This window comes from Anastrepha obliqua, chromosome 2 (assembly GCF_027943255.1).
Source record: "Anastrepha obliqua isolate idAnaObli1 chromosome 2, idAnaObli1_1.0, whole genome shotgun sequence".
Classification (NCBI taxonomy): Eukaryota; Metazoa; Arthropoda; class Insecta; order Diptera; family Tephritidae; genus Anastrepha; species Anastrepha obliqua.
The window spans coordinates 30,247,457-30,268,107 of record NC_072893.1 but is presented as its reverse complement, the minus strand read 5'-3'; the positions used below and the strand labels follow the sequence as shown (position 1 = coordinate 30,268,107).

General features: G+C 36.3%; 1 protein-coding gene across 1 annotated transcript in view; it reads left to right on the top strand.

Annotated features, from left to right (window-relative positions):
• Positions 1 to 20,651, top strand: part of LOC129239692 (uncharacterized) — a 100,516-nt gene continuing 79,865 nt past the window's right edge. The window contains exon 1 of the mRNA XM_054875404.1: positions 1 to 114. The gene's annotated coding sequence lies outside the window, so the exon portion shown is untranslated. The remainder of the gene's footprint in view (positions 115 to 20,651) is intronic.

Genomic DNA, 20,651 nt, shown 5'->3' with positions numbered 1-20,651 from the left:
GTTGTATTAGATGTTGTTTGTGACGAGTTGTGACTGCTCTTTAAGTTGTGAAATTATTTAAAGTGAAAAAGTAAATAAACTTTAAAAATGTCTGCAGGAGTAGAAAAAGAATTGGTAAGTTGTTCGAATAATAAGAATTATAAAGTGTCCCGAATATTTCTGCCACATATGCAAAAGTTCCCAAGTTTTTTTTGATTTTGTTTTGCACGTTTGTTCAGAAGTACGTGTGTATGTTTGTGTGTGATAATATATGCAGATGAGTACACAAACCCGAAAGAAGGTAATCAGAGAGGTAGTAGCACTTTGAGCGGTAGAGAGTCGTTCGTACAGAAGAGCGTGAGTTCTGAATGATTTTGCAGAAATGTCTCGATAGAGCAGCAGCAGATAGAGTGTAGGCCATTTTGTTTTAGGTTTACAAAACCGATTACACGACGTATCGAGTAGAGTTCATTGCACAGAGATATTTTTTGTTGTAAAATAAACGAACCTTGTAGAGCAGATATTTTTCAAAGCATTTGTGTTTTTCTAGTAGTAGAAAGAGAGAAAATGAGCCCATTTTATGAACTCATCGAATGTATGTATGTATGTAGGGGATGCATAAAAGTTACGTGTTCACTGTGTAGAGATAATTTGACTCCCGTTACGTATAGTTTTTGTTGTAAGGGGAAGATAAATGTGTATAGAGTGAATTTGCATAGACGATGGACGTAAATGTAATTTTTTGTGTGGCTTTAAATCAACAGATTAATAAATTCAGAGTTAGTTCATTCATTAACTCATGAGACCATTTAATAAAAAGCAGAATTTTTCTGTTTTATTCTTCTTATTAAAAATGTAACTAAAAACTGAATTATAATGAATGAAATTTGAAGCGGAGGAAAATCTTGTTACATCGTAGATCCTGGCAAAGAAAATTTCATCGTTGGGCACGAAAAGATCATATTGAAAAAGTGGTCAATATCTTTGTTAAGGGGTTACATCTAGTTAGAAGCCCTGAAAAATGAGGTTTTTAACTCGTTGAGCCCGGCGTCGGTCCCTAGGGACCGACAGTGAACTTTCCGTTTGGCCGGCGTCGGTCCCTAGGGACCGACAGTGAACTTTCCGTTTGGCCGGCGTCGGTCCCTAGGGACCGACAATGAACTAAGACCGATAGTTAAAAAATAAATGTATAGTAATTTTAATGAAGTTTATTGAAACACTCTAAACAGAATATATTTTCAAAGTGTACTTTTGTCTGCTGCAATTCGTTTCTAACTAATCGCTCCAGTCTCCAGTCTGAATATTCCCGATTGCTCGCTCGTTGCCGGCCAAATGGAAAGTACAGTAATATCGATGCCGGGCTCAACGTGTTAAAAAAATTTTCCTGAGAAAACTTCTGAATTAATTGTTTTAAGCCTTTGTACACATATTATGGTAACTTTGAATAATATTTAAAAAAATTTTATTTGCAAGAATAACAGTTTTTATAGCTGCTACAGCAGATTTCCAGGAACCCCTCCAAAAAAAAGACGTTTTACGGTGACCACTATATCTCCGAAGTGGATTATCTGAAATGAAAAAACCTAACGAATTTGATTAAAGTATTGTATATTCTTGTAATTAATCGAAGGAATAAGCAAAAAAAAATTTATTGACAAAATGGCGGCTTCTCAAAAAAAAAAAATCTATTTCTTGGAATAGTTTTGGCCTTAAATTGTGTATAAACAAAAAAATGTTTATCGGTTTTAAAAAAGCTTCGATTAAGTACTAGAAAATATAGTTCAGAAGCCGGTGTAAAAATTTCAGACTAACCGGTTTAGCCGTTTCCGAGAAATCGTGGTCACCGACTTTCAAAACACAGTTTTGAGAAAAACAAGGTTAAGGTTTTAAAAGCTAATTTAAAGTGCTCTGACGTGTCGTTACATTTATGCGTATAACTTCAAAAATAATCTTCGGAATGACTTGAAATTTTCATAGTGTTTACTTAAATATATGTACATTACAAAAATGAAATAAAAAAAATCGATTTTTTGAAAATTCTAACTAGATGTAACCCCTTAACCCTAGTAAGATAACGCTATTGTCTACCCATAAAAAGGTAAGGATACGTCTAAATGACGTATCATCTTTTTGTGTGTCAATTAAGGGTAGAATAATAATAAAAATTACTAAGTTTTTAATTGAGATCATTTATTTCATTTATTTTCAGTCAAATAAAGTAAACAAAAACATAAAATAATACATAACGTAAAATAAATAATCAAATTCATTTTGTCTTACAAAACGTAACAAAAATTAGGCAGTCTTTACATAAGGACACAAATTGATTTCTTAAATCTAAATGAATGAAAATTTTTTAACTTCATTTGCACAACAACGCATCGAATAATCATTCAAAATAAAAAAAGCTAAAATCGAACAAGTTTATATGCACGCGTTGCAAACTTGATTTTGGTGCTCTCCACACAGAGGTGTTTTACATACGACGCATACCTTCTTACGAGGGGTACCTTTTAAATGTCGGGATTAGAGAACAAAAACAAATTTTAATCATCGAAAATCACTTTATTGTTTTTCAAAATATTCTCCATGAAGATCTATACACTTTTGCATGCGTTAGAACCAATTGTCGAAGCACTTTTGCCACTCTGAATGAGGTACCTCCAAAACATGCATTCTGAATGCCGCAACCGCTTCTTCAGGTGTCGAACAACGTTGATCTCTCAGTTTGTTTTTTACGTACGGGAATAAAAAGAAGTCATTCGGTGCCAAGTCAGGACTATACGACAGATGACCCATTAATTCGATGTTTTGGGTGCTCAAAAATGCAGTTGTTTGAGCCGATGTGTGAGAGCTCGCATTGTCCTGGTGAAGAGTGATCCGTCTTTGGCGATTGGTTTTCCTAATTTCTTGGAAGACAACTGGCAAGCAAATGGTTGTGTCCCAATCGGAATTTACTGTTCTGCGTTGTTCTAGTGGTACGGTTGCGACATGTCCAGTTTTTCCGAAAAAACAGGTGACCATTTGCTTGGAAGTGCTTCGTGCGCGAACAACTTTTGTTGGATTTGGCTCATCTTGAAACACCCATACAGTTGACTGCTGTTTACTTTCGGGCTCATACGCGTAAATCCATGATTCATCACCTGTCACGATGTCATAGACGTGTTTCGAAGCCCCGCGATCGTATTTTTTGAGCATTTCCTTCGACCAATCGACACGAGCCTTTTTTTGAGCGATTGACAAATTTTGTGGGATCCAACGCGAACAAATTTTTTTAACAGTCAAACATTCATGCAATATTGAATGTATGCTGATCCCACTAATGCCTGAGATTGTCTCAATCTCACGATAGGTCATATGACGATCTTGCAATATCAGTTCGCGCACAGCATCAATGGTTTTCGGAACAACAACTGATTTTGGACGACCTTCACGAAATTCGTCTTGGAGTGAACTACGACCACGATTGAATTCACCATACCATCGATAAACACTGGTCCTTGATGGAGCTTCATCGCCAAAAAAAGAATTAAGATCATCCATGCAATGTTGCTGAGTTAATCCAAGTTGAGAGTTGTAAAAAATAATCGCACGAAAATGTTCACGATTTAATTCCATTTTTGGACCGAGATAAATCTTTTAAGTTACTGTAAACAACACAAATAGCGCTGGTATTTCAAAACGTTCTGAGTACGTAAAAGCCAAAAAATGTCAAACTTTGCGATACAGCTGTCAGTTGCCAGATTGAAACACCAGGGTTGCCAAATCCCGAAATATAAAAGGCACCCCTCGTAGACATGCGTCTTATTTTTGACGGACAGAAACCACAGTTTTTTCTTTTTTTTTGGTTGTTGTTGATCTGCACTGCCTTCTCGATCACTGTTGGTATCATCTGGATAGACGTCTGGAACGCCACTGCTTCTTCCAGCGCTGTCGGTTGAGTTTTGTATGGGAACTTGAATGCTGCTGCGCAAAGTTTTTGACAGTGAAGGAATTTCAAGCCTTTTTTTCATCCATGGTGTTATTAACGATGAGGAAAGTGCCGTCATATAATCTTTATGGCTCAATGGCTTTTTTTTTTGATACTCATTATGTTATGGCAATATATGTTTTACGAATTAATGAATGCTATATTTAACATGCCATAAAAAACTGCCATCGGCCATCTATTAGTTTTTCGCGAACACGACATCACGGAACACATTTGATCAAATGTATCTACCCCGCCTTTATTTTGGTTATAATACAATATTATATTCGGCTTTCCTGTTGCATCATCAATAGTACCGTTCTTGTTATTAGATGACAGTAAATAAACCATTTTTGATGGCTTAGGTTTATGTGAAAGGAGTGTTAATGGAATTCGTGAATTTTTCATATCTTCGGGTATTTCACGTTTGTTTGATCTTATGGTGCCGACAAGAGTTAATTTGTATGGCTCTTTCAGTAAACTCTTCGCCAAGGGGATCGACGTGAACCAATTATCACATGATATACTTCCGCATGTACCATGAAAGCTCTTTTACATAGTACTCTCCCAAAGGGAGATCGCTAGTTTTTGTTGTTTTTCCAACATAAGGTATTGCATTAGACATGTATTTCGTAGTGCTGTCGCATATCATAGGTACGATTTATAGAGATTTCAGCGTTAGTCCATTGAACCGCTGCTGTAATTATTTCGTCAGTAAAAAATACGTCGAAGCATTCCTATGGATCATAAAACGGTTTGCATTGTCGAGTAGGTCCTCTTGCGGTTCTAACTATCTTTGTCAATCGGGAAATACTATTTCCTTTTGATGTACTCCAGCAATGCCCCCTTTTACTTCTAAAGTTTGGTATGGATACTGTTATAATGCGTGAAGCGGAAGGAGTAGTATTTGAAGTTTGTGATCGTGACACATTCTCGTCTTGCTCCTGAATATCAACGAGATCATCTTCTACATCACTTTGTATATCATCCTCCAGTAAGGCATTTTCTGTTTCACTTCCATTATTAGATGAAATAGAGTCATCACATAACTGCTCTAATAGACTATTTATTTGTGAGTCATCTAATCTACATGTAGATGACATATTTTCAACAAATCAAAACTAAACAAAAACAAAAACAGAACGCTAAGATAGTGAAACGAAACCCAAAAAGTGCTAATAAATTACATATATAAACAATACATAAAAAGGAACTGAGTGGACGTCTATCGGTTATTACTGGAGCCCGACAAAGCTGCGCTCTATCACCTCTAAAGAGTAGAAGATTGTTTTGGACGTCGTGATGAGCAAAGCTACACCCGAAACTAAAGGAATAACGTGGAGACTAAATGGACGTCTCGAAGATCTTGATTATGCTGACGAAATTGTCTTATGGCTCACACTTTTGCAGACATTAACGCTGGTAGCACAAACTGCTGCAGAAGTAGGCCTAAAAATAAACATTGCCAAAACAAAGTTGATGCGTGTAAACACTAACTATACGCAAAAATCAGTAACGCTGAGCCCGAAGACGTGGACTCCTTTGCTATTTGTGGAGTATTAAATCTACTAATGGTGGCTCAAGAGAAGTCATCGAAACCCGTATAAAGAAAGCAAAGCAAGCTTTCGGTGCTTTAAATGCAGTGTGGAACTCGACGATTATCACACGACCTGGAACCTTGCAGCCTCTGACCTTCAAACACTGCAGGTTTTCATGAATCGTTGTCATGATTTGTGAAAGTAAAATTCTGGCAACATTGTCAAAACAATCACGTTCGAAGAGCGGAAAAGCGAAAAAGCGGCTAGATTATTCCACCTCTTGTCTATTCGTGTTTTCATGTCCCCAGCGTCCCATGCCAATGAATACCGTATTCAAAGGTTTCAGTATGTCGTTTTCTTGTTCAAATAGTATGTAAACATCTCTTTTGGCAATCTAATCTACAATTTCGTTTCCTACAATGCCCTTATGTCCGGGTACCCAATAGATATGCAACCACCTGCTAGTCTCGCTATGGCTTCCCTGGTCCTAAGAACCTTTCTAGATGAAATTTCATGTGAGTTTATTGCCTTTATTGCCGCTTGACTGTCAACGTATACATTTACTTATGTTGAAGTTGCTCGGTCAGGGAGCTTAATTGGCCGCCTGATGTCCAGCTCTGCGCAATAAATCCGTGCACCTACATAGTCCGCCATTTGCGAGCCGTCTGTAAATATGTTAAGCGTATTGGGGCTAGGTTTCATGTTCTATTGTTGTGCGAAATCTCTTCACCCAATTGTATTTCGGAGTCAAATAGTCCGTTTTGGTCCGATAACTCGACCTATTCAGATATGTCCGAATATTTTAGAGGTAAATTCACCTGTTGCATTAAGTCTTGCGGCAGATCCAGCAGCTAGACCTTTTGCCGCAATGTCAATCGTTGATAGGTTGAGTATTCTTGCAAGTGCTGCCGTAGGATATATTTTTGGTAGCTTCAAATTAAAACAAACATGAAATAAACATTTAAGTCAAAAATTTTCACATTTTAGGTATAAAAAAGCATTAAATTTATTGTGAAGAACAAAGGGTTGGCAACACTGCACAGACTAGTATGACGTCACTCACTCTCGGATGAACACAATCTTGTTTCTATATTCTTGACTTAAATTCAACTGAAAATTTAGGAACGATTTTTTCGCGTCAATTCCCAACAAATGCGATCATTAGCATTACCTTGAATGGCTTGGCTATAATACTGTCTGAATGGATTACGAATCTGGTATACTGGGGTATGAAGCCTCTTAATCCGGATCCACAGCTCCTATCCGTAAAATCTTTTGTTGATATTTTTTACGTTCTTTCCCCACCCTTAACACTTCTTATTCGAACGAAATTGATTAAAGTTTTCTGTATTTTTTTATTTATAGCAATAGTTTTAATGTCAGTTGACTTCCAAACGGTAAACCGTACTTTAACACTCTCCGACCGAAAATGGGTTTCTTGGCTTACATTCTTATGATGATTAAAATACGATTCCCCAAGGTATTGAAATTCCCTCAAAATTTATTTGAGAGAAAAGTATAATTGAAACGGCAGCAACCTTTCCGATTTGAAGTGATTTGGTGAATACTCGCTCAGAACAGAAGTAAAGAAATTGTTTTTTTAAATTGCACTTCGTGTTTATCGATGTGAGATCGACTTCGGACGATATTCGTTCGTTATTTATGTGTGTATGTATGTTGTATTGTACTTTAGAGCACAAACTCAAGGTGGTTGGAATATGCGCAGAAGCATTTAATCTCTCAAGAGATTAAAATACGTGCGTAACATCTTGTGCCTATATTTGTTATTTTATAAATTATTAAATCATTAAATCATAGCACAGCAATAAACTCCGTGCTCTCTGCTCACATTGATTTTTTTCAGTAGGAATATATTACATGAGCGTCAGTCCTAAAATTCTCACAAAACTGAAATTGGCCTCATTACCTTCGTACATATATATGTACATACAAAAATAAAAATACATACATGCATGCAACATCTTTCCCCTCCTACAAGTCATAGCAAAGCAAGAAGTGTATATGTATGTATGTGTCTACACACAATTCTCGTGCAAAGAAGCCGAGCTGTGGTACCAGGAATTCTATGATATTGAACGATGTGCGTACGTCGCATCCACATACTCACGTATATACATATCTATTTATATGTATGCATCTATCTTATTGACGTGAGTTTTTGCAAACCAATGCTGTTAACATACTGTAATGCCGCTCTTAGGGCAGCACGACACAAGATATACGTATACATTCATATGTATGGATGTGTATATTTAATGAGGCGTTGTTGAGATAGTCACTATTTTGATGGTGATTCTTGCCAGGCTTGCCAACAAATGTAATGATTATTCGCGATCTCGTTAATTGTGCCTCACTTCTTTTGTGATGTTGCGATGGATGATCGAGGCTACAAGATCAATGGAAAGAGCGGAAATAATTGTTATTGGAAATACGAGGAAGTTGGGTGATTTTTTAAACACAAATTTGTCTCTGTTGCAAACAAGTGCACATACACATGTATTTCTGTAAATTTAATTTAATTTAGTGCGTAAAAATTTTGTTTGTTTGTCTGTTTGTACGGTATACACCCCTACAACGTTAACCCGATTGCGAGCCCCTAAAGGGCTGGGATAATCTTTAATTCATACTTAGGATCCCATTTGGCCCATATTCAAAATTCATATTATATATACCGCTAGGTAGCGCTGGAGTTGAGAGATTTGTAAAAATCGTGTTTTTGGTCCGGTTTGGCTCATATTGAAAATCCATATCGCTTATATAAACTATATGTAAAATTAATATTTTTATTTATTCTTGTATCCGTTATGTATACGTTTTTATATGCAGAAAATACTGTATTTATCTACATACAAACATTCATTCATACAAATTGCGCGCCAAGTGATTGAAAGTGAAATTTAACATGAGTATTTTGATTTATATATGGCTCGGTTTCGCCACTGGTCGTTAAAATCAACCGTTATAGGAATACTCAAAGTCATTTCATTATTTTAAGCTTTATAAAATATGTTTATGGCAACTCTTTTTCTAAAAGTGAGGAGTGAGAATGCGCGCTAGCTGTACAAGTACATTTACCTAAGCTCTGTTAAGTAGAGATTCTCTCTAAACATCTCGTATTGCCGAGCAGAATTATGTTATTGGAAATCGTTCAGGTCGTCGTTAAGCTGGCTGACATTTGTTCGGCGAAGACGAAATGTAAATGCTCTGTTTGATGTGGGGTGGTTATACTGGTACGTATGTATATACACTTGTCAGAAAAATAGTGGAAAATTGATAACGAAATATGCACATAGCAGAAGAGTATGCAGAAAATGTCTTATTTTGGGAAATTTTGCAAGAAGAAAAGACGTAACTTTTATGGAAATATTATTGGAGCTTCAAACCCGTAGACGCGCTAGATCATAATATATGTTTTTTTGCTGCTTTTTGGTTTATGATCTTCAGTACATTTTGTGTATGGCAACACCATTTTTTAGGTCTGTCTGGTGGGACAAGGATAAAGTGCCGATTTACACAGAGAAGCATTTTGTTCGTGGGAGAAGGACGAACAGGGAAGAGAGAGGGGTTTTTGTCTCCCGTACTGGTGCCCCGCTTTGTGTTTGTATTCGTAAACTTATGCTGAAAACAGTGAACGACGTACGAAGTCCCTTACCGCAGCCCCTAACGAGCACAAAAACTCATCCCGTGAGAACAACTGCGTTCTTTTAATTACATATTTACACAATACATCGGTTTGTGTGTGTATGTGTTTGGTTGTATCTACACAATGTTGCCATTGATATATTTGCTTACACACTTTCTCCCACAGGAATTTTTCATTTACATGGGGTTCTCATTAGTTTGATTGTAACAGCTGACAGGGGACTGCGTTTACGTCTTTCACTGTTTTCAGCATAACATTCTTACAGTGACCCAAAAGAAATATATTTTCACAGCAAATATTTTGCGCAAAGCAAAAATTTTATACGTACTACGCAGTACGAATACATTGTGTGACCACTGCATTCCACTCGATGTTTAGCCAACTGAAACTCATATATGCATGCATGTCACACACTACTTTCGTTGGAATATATGTGCGTGTGTGTGTGTGGATGTGTGTATCGATGAATGCGCGCTATTCGCTCTGTGCTGTTTATTGAATTTCGTTTCTGCTTCGCCAGTCTCTTTCTGCTCAGAAAATTCGGATATTGGCTTTAGGAGTGAGGCAAAAAACTGAAGGCTGGTTAAAGTAAACAGACCAGAAGCAGTTATTCACCAAATTATTAAAAATAGTAATTTTGTTAGGTGTGAAGAAAATGCAGTAGTGCAATAGAAATACAAATACATATTTGAATCAAAACGCGTATTATATTTTGTGCCATGTGGGCAACATAACCGAATAGAAAGAAAAAAGAAAAAGAAAATACGAGCATTTTGAGAGTACGCCAGAGAAAAGTGTACAACAGAATGCGTTCTCTGAAGGGTGGAATGGTAGGATATGAATAATGTTATTTTGGTATGATGGCGATGGTATCATGGACTGTAAGAAAGAGATGGCTATAGTAGAGATGTGAATACGTGTGTTTATCGAAATTTGGATCGCGTGTGAAATGGAATATATACAAGTGGACAGAAAGATATAAACAAGAGTGCGTGACGTTACATTAGTTGAGTTGTGCAGTGTTGCCACCATTTGCTCTTCGCAACAAATTTAGTGTTTTTTATAACCAAAATGCGAAAATTTTTAAGTTTGGTGTTTGTTTCTCTTTTTTAAGGGGGAACACCTCTGTGGCTTTTCAAAAAAATTGATATTTCTTTTTGCATTTTCTTAAAGTAGATATATTCAAAAATATGCAAAAATGTTAACTTAAAATCTTGAAAATTTACGAAGCCAATACAATAAGTGCAGGTAGTGAGTTACAACGGCCAATGAAAACTTTAAACGCATTTTTCTCAAAACGACTTTTCGGAATACGGTGGCCTCGATTTCTCGAAGACTTACATATGAACTGATTTTAATTTCTTTATATTATAATTCGATGTAGCCGGCTGCACGCACCCCCAAAATGCGGCGTGACTTTGCTCATGCGGCGTTACCTTGCTTGAACTGCAAGCGAGAGCGCGGAACGAACGACAAAGAGGCACAATCGGCCCACGGTAATATTCACCACATGCCTTATAAGATATGTTGTATACTAATATATGTATATAAACATACATACTTACATAGAATTTCGCGCAATTTTCAAACAAAAAGAACAAATCTATATGTAAAGATGCATACAAATCATATGGGCATATCAAATGTACGAATCTATTCTCTACGCAAGCAAATGTAAGCTAATGTAAACTACATTTTTTCACACTTGCGTTTCATGATTCAATTATTAAAGGTTTGCTCACTAGTGACATTCGATTTTTGACACTCCCTTAAAAAAAGGTTGTATTTAAGAAAGTGAATAAAGTGGAAAGTATTAAGTCCTTTTTGGTAAAAATGGTAGCAAAAAAGTATTTTCTTACTCAAATGGAAACAAACTGCGAACGGTTTAAAAACTAAATTTGAATTAATATTTGAATGTAAATAATGGTACAAATAGAAGTTATTAGCGGAAATTGCCTATTGCCTGTCTAACATTAAAACCAAAAATTATTTCACTTAATCCCAGATTTTATTTTGTGAATTAGTTTTGAAATGTAAAACCGATCGCGAAGTTGCGTAGTTTCGCAAATATGAAACTATTTTGTTAAAAATAAATAAATAATTGGCACGTACAATTCTGTTAGGTGTTTGGCCGAGATTCTCCTCCTATTTGTAGCTGTTGTTCCATAAATGGAATGACCCACAGTTTTTTTTTATGAGAAGCTTTTTCAAGCTGGTACTGTGCTTTGCTAAGCCTTCTCTGGACACTCCGTCCATCCATGGGAATGTGGGCTCATTGGAAACAAGTTCCGTCAATCGCAACTTTCTTATAATGAGGTATGCAATGTTATCGACCGCGTCGAGACTATCCAATTATTCCCCCTGTCGTAACTCTTTGGGAAATGCTAGCTCTTTGCAAAACATGAATTCCTTCTAAATCAACACATCACAAGAAATAAAGCTTTATGAATTCTCCACTCATCGATCTTGGATTACGTCAAATACTCTATCATGTCCCGACTTAAGCGGTATGTATTCCATGTCATACTACCATAGTCTTGAACATACCGATGAAAACTGTTGAGAGATTTGTTGCTCGCAAGCAGACCATTTTGAAAATGAAATGTTTTTTCCACAAATTTTACTTTTCCTCCACTTTTACTAAAAATTTCTAGAGCTAGCAACCCAGTTTCTTGCTAAGGGAACCGATTTGTCAAGTAAGAACGAGAAAGCTGCTTACTGAGCAAACCTTTTATCATTGAATCATGCTTGCGTGTCACTCTCTCCCTCTCATTTCTCTCCGGCAGCCATATTAATTAATTTCCTACTGTTAACTTGTGGTGAAGTAGTTTCTGAGTTGAATTTCTTACCCGTGTTTTGTTGGAGCCCAAAATGACGAACGGGCCGGGACTGCGCACAGAACTACCCAATTATTCGCATACGCAGATGAAATATCAATTGTCTGCAAAAATATCCACGCTCTAACCAAAACCTTCGCTGATATTGAAATTGCTGCTAGTAAAATTGGTCTTAAAATCAACGAAGATAAGACGAAATATATGATGATGTCCAGACAAAATAAACCAGCATCAGGCAAATTGAAAATTGGCGATTTTTCTTTTGAAATCGTTAAATCCTTTACCTATTTAGGCTTCAAACTGAGTAGAGACAATTCAATGAGCCTCACCATCGATGAGAGAATTCTAGCAGCGAACAGATCGTATGCGTCGTTAACGAAACTCTTCAAATCAAAACTACTAAGCAAACAATGCAAATTACCTCTGTAAAAAACCATCATTAGATCAGTATTATGCTATGCAGCTGAATCGTGGACGCTAATTGAAGCAGATAAAACAAAACTGCAAGCCTTCGAACGAAAAGTACTCAGAAGAATTTTCGGAGCAATCAAAGATCACGGCGAGTGGCGGAAAAGATGGAACGACGAGTTAGATCAACTGATAAAGGGCGAAAATATTATACGTTTCATCAAAGCGCAGCAGTTAAGATGGCTGGGTCACGTTACAAGAATGAACGGTACGATGGGGCAGAAGAAAATCGTAGAAGCCAGAGTGTTCAACACTAGAGCAAGAGGAATGCCGAGAACAAGATGGACCGACGAACTAGAGGACGACATCAAGAAACTTAGGATAACGAACTGGAAAAAAGTCGCAAACGTTCGAGACGTATGGAGGTCCCACGTGCAGCAGGCCAAACTGATGATAAATTAAATCACAGTTTATTCTTATAATAAATTATTCAAAATTATAACTTTTTACAACAAATTACAATTAAATTTGCAAAGATAATTAAGTAACTAATTGAACAACTACTTTTATTCAGTTTACTTGCTGAAAGAAATAATGTTAATACAAAATGTATTATTATTATAAAATTATAAAATCAAAAATTAAATTTTAACAGTCGAGTAGAAATTGAAACAATATTTTATTAAAGTATTTTGTAAATTAAAATGATTTTCGGAACGAAGAATTTTATGAAAAAATTTTTCTAAATTGTTTAGAACGACGATTCATTTTGCAGAACCGCTTACAATCGCACCATGGAAAAACAACCTGACGAACCAGAGTATGTCAAGAATGAGCCGCTACTTTCGATGAGTGAATCCATGGAGTTTCAAGATGTTGCATCATCTACTTTAGCAACGCTTTTTGCGGAGCCAATAATCGCTGCTAAAAAAAAAACAAGGGCACAAATACAACGTGAGTACAGACAGCGGATTGCTGCATCCATGACTCCTGCCCAGAAAGCAGCTGCAAGAAAAGCACGTAATGTAAGAGATCGAAACAACAGATTACGCCAAGCTGCTAACTTGACTATTGCCAGTGGTTCTTTTGAAGCGACAACTACATCTTCATCTCGTTCAGGGGAAGAGTCGAACAATGTCCAACCTGTCCAACACGCGCAACAATCTACCACCACTGAAGATCAACCAAATGAGCGTGTCAATCTCACAAAGGAGCCACTCTCTCCGGCAATTTCTGTTCTCATGGAGTTTCAAGAAGCTGTTGCATTTACCTCTGCAACGCCATTTGCAGAACCAATAACACAAATAGTAAGAAATTAAATATCACATTACTATAAATTCACATATTTGTATGATATTTGCATATGGATTCTTTCTGTGTGCATGGTAATGAACCATTTCTCTGTTGAGAATAGGACGATGATAGGAAAAGTAGGAAATGAAAGGGGGTGTTTCGAGTGTATTGTGTCTTGAAAAAGTCAAATCGATGATGGTGCCTCTTAGTGTTGTTGTTGATTTATTAAGGTCTGATGCACAATCGAAATTCAACATATCTTAATCAATTCCATTACGATTCTATTTACCTCCTTCTCTATATCTATACAAAATATCTATCAAACAAATAAAATTAAAATTTTCCTTTGAAAAATGCAACCATTTCATCAGTATTTTCCTATGACGTTGTCACGTTAAATTATCTTCAGTAAACCGACTTTTTTTCGTGTAAATTCCCAACAAATGCGATCATTGGCATTACCTTGACTGGCTTGGCTATAATACTGTCTGAATGGATTACGAATCTGGTAGTCTGGGGTATGAAGCCTCTTAATGCGGATCCACAGCTCCTATCCGTAAAATCTTTTGTTGATATTTTTCACGTTCTTTCCGCACTCTAAACACTTCTTATTCGAACGAATTTGATTTCAATTTTCCGTATTTTTTTATTTATAGCAATAGTTTTAATGTCAGTTGACTTCAGAACGGTAAACCGTACTTTAACACTCTCCGACCGGAAATGGGTTTCTTGGCTTACATTTTTATGATTTCCTTCCTCATATTTAATATTTAAAATACGTTTCCGGTTTTTAAAATACGATTCCCCAAGATATTGAAATTCCCTCAAAATTTATTTGAGAGAAAAGTATAATTGAAACGGCAGCAACCTTTCCGATTTAAAGTGATTTGGTGAATACTCGCTCAGAACAGAAGTAAAGAAATTGTTTTTTTAAATTGCACTTCGTGTTTATCGATGTGAGATCGACTTCGGACGATATTCGTTCCAAATTGTATTAGAATTATTTATGTGTGTATGTATATGTAACTGAGCAGTAAAGTCCTCTCTCGACGAACACAACTAACATTCTACAAGGCTCTCATCATGCCCGTCCTAACGTATGGCGCAGAAGCTAGGACGATGACAACATCCGATGAAGCGACGCTTGGAGTGTTTGAGAGAAAGATTTTGGTAGGATTTTTGGACCTTTGCACGTTGGCACATGCGAATATCGCAGACGATGGAACGATGAGCTGTATGAGCTTTACGACGACATAGACATAGGGCAGCGAATAAAGATCCAGCGGCTCCGTTGGCTGGGTCATGTCGTCCGAATGGATACAAACGCTCCGGCTTTGAAAGTATTCGATGCGGTACCAGCTGGTGGTAGCAGAGGAAGAGGAAGGCCTCCTCTGCGTTGGAAAGATCAGGTGGAAAAGGACTTGGCTTCACTTGGTGTGTCCAATGGCGCCGATTAGCACGAGAAAGAAACGACTGGCGCGGTTTGTTAAACTCGACCAAAATCGCGTAAGCGGTTATCGCGCCAATTAAGAAGAAGAAGTATGTATGTATATTCTATCGTACTTTAGAGCACAAACTCAAGGTGGTTGGAATATGCGCAGAAGCATTTAATCTCTCAAGAGATTAAAATACGTACGTAACATCTTGTGCCTATATTTGTTATTTTATAACATTAAATCATAGCACAGCAATAAACTCCGTGCTCTCTGCTCACATTGATTTTTTTCAGTAGGAATATACATATTACATGAGCGTCAGTCCTAAAATTCTCACAAACCTGAAATTGGCCTCATTATCTTCGTACATATGTATGTACATACAAAAATAAAAATACATGCATGCAACATCTTTCCCCTCTTACAAGTCATAGCAAACCAAGAAGTGAATATGTATGTGTCTACACACAATTCTCGTGCAAAGAAGCCGAGCTGTGGTACCAGGAATTCTATGATATTGAACGATGTGCATACGTCGCATCCACATACTCACGTATATACATATCTATTTATATGTATGCATCTATCTTATTGATGTGAGTTTTTGCAAACCAATGCTGTTAACATACTGTAATGCCGCTCTTAGGGCAGCATGTCACAAAATATACGTATACATTCATATGTATGTATGTGTATATTTTATGAGGCGTTGTTGAGATAGTCACTATTTTGATGGTGATTCTTGCCAGGCTTGCCAACAAATGTAATGATTGTTCACGATCTAGTTAATTGTGCCTCACTTCTTTTGTGATGTTGCCATGGATGATCGAGGCTACCAGATCAATGGAAAGAGCGGGAATAAATGTTATTGGAAATGCAAGGAAGTTGGGTGATTTTTTAAACATAAATTTGTCTCTGTCGCAAACAAGTGCACCTCCATATGTATGTATATCTGTAAATTGAATTAAATTTAGTGTATAAATATTATTTTTTGCTTGTCTGTTTGTCTGGTATACACCCCTACAACGTTAACCTGATTGCGAAAAAATTTTAATGTATGATTGCAGACATGCAACAACTGCGTTTTGACCCCTAAGTGGCCATGGATCTGGATAATCTTTAATTCATACTTATGATCCCATTTGGCCCATGTTAAAAATTCATATCATATATATGGAAATAAATGCTTGTATAAAAATAGTCCCGCTAGGTAGCGCTGCTGTAGAGAGTAAAAATCGTATTTTTGGTCCGGTTTGGCTCATATTGAAAATCCATATTCCTTATATAAACTATAAAATCAATATTTTTATTTATTCTTGTATCCGTTATGTACACGTTTTTTATATGCAGAAAATACTGTATTTATCTACATACAAACATTCATTCATACAAATTGCCCGCCAAGCGATTGAAATTGAAATTTAACATGAGTATTTTGTTCTACATAGGGCTCGTGTCGCCATTGGCCGTTAAAATCAACCGTTATAGGAATATTCAAAGTCCTTTTATTATTTTAAGCTTCATAAAATTTGTTTATGGCAACTCTTTCTAAAAGGGAGAAGTGAGAATGCGCGCTAGCAGTACAAATGCATTTACGTAAGCTCTGTTAAGTAGAGATTCTCTCTAAACATCTTCGTATTGCCGAGCAGAATTATGTTACTGGAAATCACTCAGGCCGTGGTTAAGCTGGCTGACATTTGTTCGGCGAACACGAAATGTAAATGTCTGTTTGATGTGGGGTGGTTCTCCTAAGTTTCTTACAGAGTTGTGTTCTGTTAACCCGAAGTTTAGTTTGAGCATTGTTTTTCTTTGCTATTTGCATCAATGATTGAAGTACGTACTTACATACTCTTGTCAGAAAAATTGATAACGAAATATATATGCACATGGGAGACGAGTATGCAGAAAATGTCTTATTTTGGGAAATTTAGAAAGAAGAAAAGACGTAACATTTATGGAAATATTATTGGAGCTTAAAAACCGTAGACGCGCTAGATCACAATACTTTTTTTTTTTTTGCTGCTTTTTCGTTTATGATCTTCTGTACATTTTGTGTATGGCAACACCGTTTTTACGTCTGTCTGGTGGGACAGGGAACAAGTGCCGATATACACAAGGAACAATTTTGTTTGTGGGAGAAGGACGAACGGGGAAGAGAGAGGGGTTTTTGTCTCCCGTACTGACACCCCGCTTTGTGTTTTTTTTCGTAAACTTAAAGTTGGCTTCAAAACAATTTTTGACGTTGCCTCATTCACTTTCTTCCTTTGTGAGAGAAAGTTCTGAGTTGTGTGTTGAGAAATACGTGATGAGTTTTGCTAGGGAAGTAGGTATAATTTGAAAAACTTATTGGGCATGTTTATGTTGAATTCTAAGTTTTTCCATTTCTTTATACTCAAGATAATTTTAAGTTTTGAGTGAATCCAGATTTTAATTGAAACCGACTTTGTTACCGAAACTAAAGATTTTAAATATACAGTCAAAACTGATTATGTGAGAACTGAAATGAGCGGCATATATTTCTACTTATGGCTTTTCTTTCTAAGCAGTTGATATAATATTATCAACTGTAATAAGTTTTTAAACTCCAAATGGGTAGAGACTCTCGTTTTACTATCATGAAATAATGATTTGGATCATAAAACCTTTCGGCTTAAAAGTTTTGGATTTATTTAAATTTATAAATTCCGTGAAATATGCTGTCAAACTTAACTCAACGCTGTAAGTTAATAGCAAATCTTACCCCATTACCAAAGCTTGCGAAAATTGTTCAATAATAGTCTTCTGTAAACTACAGTGGTCACATAATTTATTCGTACACTCACAGTTTATAAACAGATACACCTGATACTTAGCAAGATTTATACAAAAGAACAAAATTTGGATATATTCTTAAAAAATAACGCATTTATTCAATATTTTAGGAATAAAAACTTCCAAATTCATTTCTGGAATTAAAGAACTTGACTTAATGAGGAAATAAAGAACAATTTTATGCAAAAATATTATTCGTTCATAGCCATATAAAGAACATTTTATTAAAAAAAAACTAGAAAAAGCAAGCATTCAGGACTTCTTTTGGCCGCATCTAGCTTTTATAACTGCTTCCAAACGTCGGTACATACTTTTTATCAATACCTTGGTTTCATTAACTGCAATTTTCTTCCACTCAGCACTTAAAGCTGTCTTTAATGATGTCTTTGATGTTAATTTGTGCTTTCTGACTCGCCTTTCTAAGTACTCTCAGACATGCTGCTTATAGTGGTAAATAAGCTATTCTTGCCCGAGATATGATGAGCGTTTTGGATCATTTTCTTATTGAAACAAGGACCCTTCAGCATCCAGTCCAAGTTCAACGGCACTATCATGCAAATTATTCTTCAAAATGTTTAAATACAGATGTTTGTCCATTTTATCATTAATAAAAACCATTTTTCGTACTCCAGATGCAACTATGCACCCCTAAACGACGGGATTTCCTCCTCCATGCTGAACCGTTGGAATACTCTGTTCTGTATTTTCTTTGCGCAAAACTTCTGATGCGAAAACACTGAATTTCGACTCATCACTAAATATGGCGTTTTCCCAAAAAGAATATAGCTGTTTTATATAGCGTTTGGCGAACTTCAATCTCTTCTTTCTGTTTATATCTGAAATGTCTGCTATGATAATCAGCGTTTTGCAGACAATTACGAACTGTTTGTGGGCTTACTTTTTTTATGCAAAGACTCTTGAATATTTCGGCATAGTAACGTGGAGATTATTTTTGGATTTTGCGCTACTGATGCTACTTTCTTGCGTTCCTCACGTGGAGTCAATATTTTTCGCCTTCCTACTTGGTGGTGATTAGCTTCCAATTTACGAGTATTATTTAATATTAGTTGTTATTTAATAACAATTTTACGCATTCCTAATAGTAAATCCGCACGTCGTCCCATTTTGTCACCTTCAATCGAGATATTGCGCGCAACTGAAACTGAATCGGTGAGAAAAATTAAAAAAAAAGACAAACTTGTTTCGTTCTCAATTTAACAATTTTACGCTCTTCGTCCCATTTTGTCACCTTTAGTCGAGATATTTCGCGCAACTGAAACTGAATCGGCGATAAAAACTAAGAAAAACCTATTTTATTCCGTTTTCAGCAATTTTAGTAAAAACACAAACGATTTTTACTGTTAGTTTTGCAGCAACATTATCATGAGCTGAATGTACGAATAAATGTTTTCCATCATTTTGCTACGTCTGCCTGCTTTCCTTGGAACCCCTCAGTGTGAGTTGAAATAACGGGAGTTTTGTTTGCGGCAATTCATCACGAGAGTAACATTCTTACAGTGACCAAAAAGAAATATATTTTCACAGCAAATATTTTGCGCAAAACTAAAATTCGCTACGTATTACGCAGGGTGTACGAATAAATTATGTAACCACTGTATTCCACTCGATGTTTAGCCGAGACCAAAACTGAAACTCATATATGCATGCATATATGTACATACATATGGGCATTTTCACGGTAACGGACGCGACATTTGTACGCTTTTAGGTGCGTCCAAAACAATGAAGACAAAGTAAAAGTTTATATATGTATATTGATATTGTTTTAAAGGGCTGACGGAGTGCTAGATTTTAATATATACGGGAAAGATCTTTTACAAATAAGTACGTAGTTATAAGCAATTATAAAGTGATACGGACGCGACAAAAAATAGAAGTTATAAAGGGGGTACGTGGGTACAAAACTCTTAAGTACGCTAAAAGAAACCTTAAAGAAAATAGCGTGATATGTTATATATATATAAGTATATGTATGTGTTAGCAGTAATAGCGACCAGTGAAAGCTGTTCTACTATACTGTCAATTGCATACATATTCCTGCAATTAATATTATTGTTTGTATATATATACATATGCATATATGTTACCAGTAGTAACGACCAGCTCATCACCGATCTATTACACTGTCAACAACACAGCATATATACATTAAATATTACCAACAACAGTAGTAGCGACCAGCGAAAACTGTTCTACTATACCGTTCTTAGTTGACTTACCTCTCGAGTGGACGTCTTTCGCAAAGTGAAGGACGATCACACGAGAGCGCTGTTTTATACCTTCAGGCATAGAGCTTTTGCTTACAGAGCTTTTGCTTACAGCTTTTGTGTATTACATAACATCGTGTAGAATGTAATATAATAGTACAGGTGTAGAATGTAATGCTAATCTCTATTTACAGTGTTGCCATTGCTACAAAAGTAATACATACTTAATGCTAAATAATACGTATGCTACAATACTTAATACTAAATTATACGTCTGCTACAGTCTCCCCCTTGATGAACGTGAAGGAACCGCAGCGGTCATCACACATCTACATCTTCTTCCTCGGTCTTCCTCTCTTTCGTATAGGTTGTACTGGGGTTGGTTCTTGGTTTGCGTTTGTACCGTTATACAGTGTTAGTGATGCGTGGTATGTTCCAAGTGGCACTGTTGGATCAGTTTTTGATGCGATTTCATATGTGCTTGCAC